Source organism: Sceloporus occidentalis, unplaced genomic scaffold, assembly GCF_023333645.1.
Source record: "Sceloporus occidentalis isolate IW3139 unplaced genomic scaffold, rSceOcc1.0.p SCAF_56, whole genome shotgun sequence".
In the NCBI taxonomy this organism is placed as follows: Eukaryota; Metazoa; Chordata; class Lepidosauria; order Squamata; family Phrynosomatidae; genus Sceloporus; species Sceloporus occidentalis.
In genome coordinates, this window is record NW_028317036.1 from 470,001 (window position 1) to 474,461 (window position 4,461).

The window sequence follows — 4,461 nt, forward strand, 5'->3', positions numbered from 1 at the left end:
CGGCTGTCAGAGATCAGAGATCTCTGACAGTCGGGGAAGGTCTACGCGACGGACGCAGACAACCCCCGCTGCTAGCCACACCTCCTTCCGGCTGCAGCGGACGTTGTCTACGCGGATCGCGTAGACGTCAACCCGCTGCCCCGGCAATACAGCAGGAAGCACCGGTAAGTGTGTATGATGGGGGGGGGGGGTGAGACAGGAGGATCCAGGTCCCCTGCAGCGGTGCGGGGGATCTGGATCTTAGTCTCCTAATCAGACTCTATTTGAGGTCTGATTAGAAGACGACCCCGATTAGAAGACGAGGGGTATTTTTCAGAGCATTTGCTCTGAAAAAAACCTTGTCTTATAATCGAGCAAATACGGTATATAGTTTACATGGGTACACTATTCACAGGAAAGGAGAATAATCGCTAAACCGCAAAATTGATCCGGGCTTTGAGGTACCAAAAACCCCTGGGATTGAAGGGGTTAATGATCTGCTGCTTGGTCTTGGTGCAAGATACCACAGCACACCTTCAGAGGTCTAGCGAAGTCCATGCCTGGACAGGTCAGGGCTATTTTGCCGGCAAAAGGGGGACCAACACAATATAAGGCAGGTGGTCAAAATTTTATGGCTGATCAGTCTATAGTTATACAATGGAAAATACTAAGAAAAAACTAGAATCAGTCACTACTGTGTAAAAGTGGTATAAAGAAATATTCGTTAAAGCCTTTTGGTTTGAAATTTACATAATTCTAATTGGACACAATGGTTGTTATTTATAAAGTACTATTGTGTTGCAGAGTTTTAAATGCAACATTTTTAATGTGTTAGCCATAGCAACTAATACAATGGTCCAGTCGGCAGGAATATCCCATCGATTCTTATGGTGAATACATCACTTTGCAACAGACCTGTTCTTTATAAATTATCCCAACTGTATTTTGAAGCTGTTTAATATATATATATATATATATATATATATATATATATATATATATATGTTATATGGATTTCATTGAGGAATTTGAAGAGAGGGGATAAGTTAATGTACCAGTATTTAAAAATAAGTAAGAATTCATAAGATACAAACTTACTAGCTGATATAATAAAAATAAAGTGAAAGCATATGTGATTCTTATTAGTCACATCACAGACTATATGCCTTTACCCCTTAGCACTATATGCTAATTGCTATTTTCTGTATTGGTATTCAAAGGGCTAAGTTATCAAGGGTTAAATAAGATACCACAATTGTTTTATATCCATTAATATATCATAGCTTTGGTATCAGCTCTACCTATCTCCTCCAGCTATTCACAGATCCTGTGTACCTGTGACACTGAACAACTATCTGTTAAGTACAGATCTCCTATACATGGACCACTTTAGATACCTGGATTTTTTTTTCTTTATTGCTATTGCTATTAAATTCTAGAATGGACATGTCATAACAGGGTTGGGGAGGTATTTACAAAAATAGACTAGTATATCCCCTGGATGGGTCACTGGTGTTAACACACTTTAACTTGGATGGCTTCCCACAGTGGTATGTTCAACTTGAAGAGTTGTATAAGTAGCATTGGTGAGACTGGATGTGCATCATTTTGTAGTGGGGAGCATCCTCCTGAGCACTCAGTAGCTCTGCGCAGCCCGAGGCTGAAGCTGATGTCTCGTGATTCAGAGGGTCAAGGGACCATATGACTCTCCTGACTGAAAGACAGCATGAAGCTGCCACATTCATAGTAATGTTCTGTCTTACATTGTGTTGTATTCTCCAGTCTAGGCCTCTTATCATCACACTATGACACCACTTCCACGGACTGGTGAACAGATTAATGCCTTTCAAATTAATGGGTATAGGATCACTGAAGAGCAGCTTCAAAGTATATTGCTTAGTGACCCCAGTGTATTACAAACCAGATTCTGGTGCAATAAAGTAACGTTGGTTTTTAATATTTGAAAGAAGGTTAAAATTGAGAGGTAACAGAAGACTGGTTGTTATGTCTGTAATAAGGGATTTGTGTCTGCAGAATGATCTATAACTGGTAGTGTCAGGAACCAAAACACGTGTCCTGGTTGTCAAGAGACACATTCTGTGTACACAGACCCAGTGAGGAGGTTATTTGTTAATAAAAGCTATAAAAAAAGTTATTTGGAGCATATTTTCAATATATAAACTAAGGAATATATATTACTAATGTTATCATTGATAAAAAAAATGGCAGGTGTTTGTACCTGGTATTTGTAAATACTTAAGAATGTCTTTAAAATTAAAGGCTACTGTTTTAGCTATTGCCACAAATCATCAACCATTTACCTTTTTTTAATGTTTTTTTACTTTTTTCATTTATTTCAAATGTATGTGAGTTTTGCCACACAGTTTTGCTCTTGATTTAACCGACACTCTTATGATGTCCGCTGTGTACCAGTCAATGGTTGTTTAAACATTATAATGCTCTTACATGTTTGGAAGTATTATGGTAGGCTTGTACCTGTCTTCAATTTTGATTACTATAAAACAGGACAGCAAGAGAGGAGAAGAAGGCAGAGGTTGGCATTAGCAGACTTTGTGAAAGACATTTTAGTTATTACCCACTGAACCCATTATTTGAACAACCCTTGCCATGGTAACTGGTGTCATGCGATCTGTAGTGAATGCAAGCAATGCATTATATATACCTATCTTAAGCAATCAGCCTCATATAAACACACACAGTCATAACTCCTTATCAGTTTGTTATCCAACCAACTATTTATAGCATTAACATATGCCCCAAAAGTGTCCACCTATTTATCAAAAAGGCTGATAATCAGAGGTGTGGCAGTTCAACAAGAGCTCCCACTTGGCCGGTGCTGATGCGTTAAGGCATCTTGAGGCTGATGTGGCAGACCCTACCAGTGCTGTAGCATCTGAATTTCAAGTACCTACATCGTAACCATCTAATACACTCAATTAGTAGGGCCGGGTGGCCAGAGAAGCTTATACTCTTATGGGTGCCAGGAATGGGACTTGACCTAGAAGCTTGTTGAAAATGATGAATTATTGTCCAGTTTGAAACAAAGATGGTCATTCCTCACTTTCCTCTTCAGACTGATCATGGGAGTTCATGGACTTCAGAGAGCATCAGGTTCCTATTACTGGCTTCTTAAATTAAGCATTCAGGGGGGTGATCCCAATTCTATAAGTATGCATATTCCCATGTACTCCCCAACTTAGAAATCAGTCTGCTATTTGTAACATCCCTGACCACATTTATAAGCTATGTGATCTGGGACTTTTATTATGCTGAAGTTATTAGCATATTTCACATTTTGTTGTTTTATTACCTTTAATGCAAATTCATAAAGTTCACTCCATTTACAGAATATGTAAAAGTATAGCAACAGAAAACAGGCAAAGCTTAAATTCAATCAGAGTTTAGATAAAACGCAGAATATATTAATGTATGGGTGCATTTATAAACTCTATTAATATAGTTGAAAGCCGTCAAGCACCAGTGCCTTCCAGAAACATAAAAAAGTTTGTATTAAAAATCACTGAACAGCACAAAATGTGAACAATACACATAAATTAAATTCTACACCCAACTTTGCAAACTACCTTTCTTTGTAAAAGATGGCCTTTGCCTGTATGTATAATATAGTCTATTAAATTCCAGATTTCCAGCAGTGATTTGAAATTTATAGTTTTATCTCTTTAATGCACACAAGAACAGAAATTAGCACACATTGTAATGAAAAAATGTTATTACATTTTTATCTTTTCTAATTCTTAGGAGCTTATGTTACAAAACATTGTAATAGGAAACAGCAGTATTTACTGTTGTCTGCATTGAATGGTTCACAGCTGAACACCTCTCCTGTGTATTCGGTGACAAATGGCAATCACTTTTTCATTTATCTTATGACAAATAGGAGATGCAGCCACAAACTGCTGTCCATAGCAAACTTACGGGATGAAGTTCTTTATTGTTTATGGTTTGTAGATTGATGTATTCATGCCTTGTTTATTTGTGAAATGAACAAAAATCTGTAAGCAGGCATGAAAAGAAATTTGGCCATGCAGTCAATTGAATTTTATTTTCATTCTTCTACGTACAATCTTTCAAGGACTTTACGAGGATGTTCTCGGACCAATGTATGAATTGTCTTTACACCGAACATTGTCCTTTTTTTGCTCAGGATATAGGGACATAGGTAATTGCAATACTTAAAACCAAGGTAAACATGGAGTTCTGTTATTTGGTGAGGTCCCATCTTCCAGGTTGGGAGAGTTAGACTGCAGACCTCTGTATATAGCTTCAGCTATGGGTATGCCACGCAACTGAGTTCCGCAAGTCTTCAAGCTGACCATATATTACCAGGCCCATTGTTAGATGATGAAAGTCTTCTGGGTTTCCAGTATTTATAACAGTTGAGACAGACTAACAGCTCGTTAATTATAACCGTTTCATGACAGTTGAGGCAGCTGGATACAG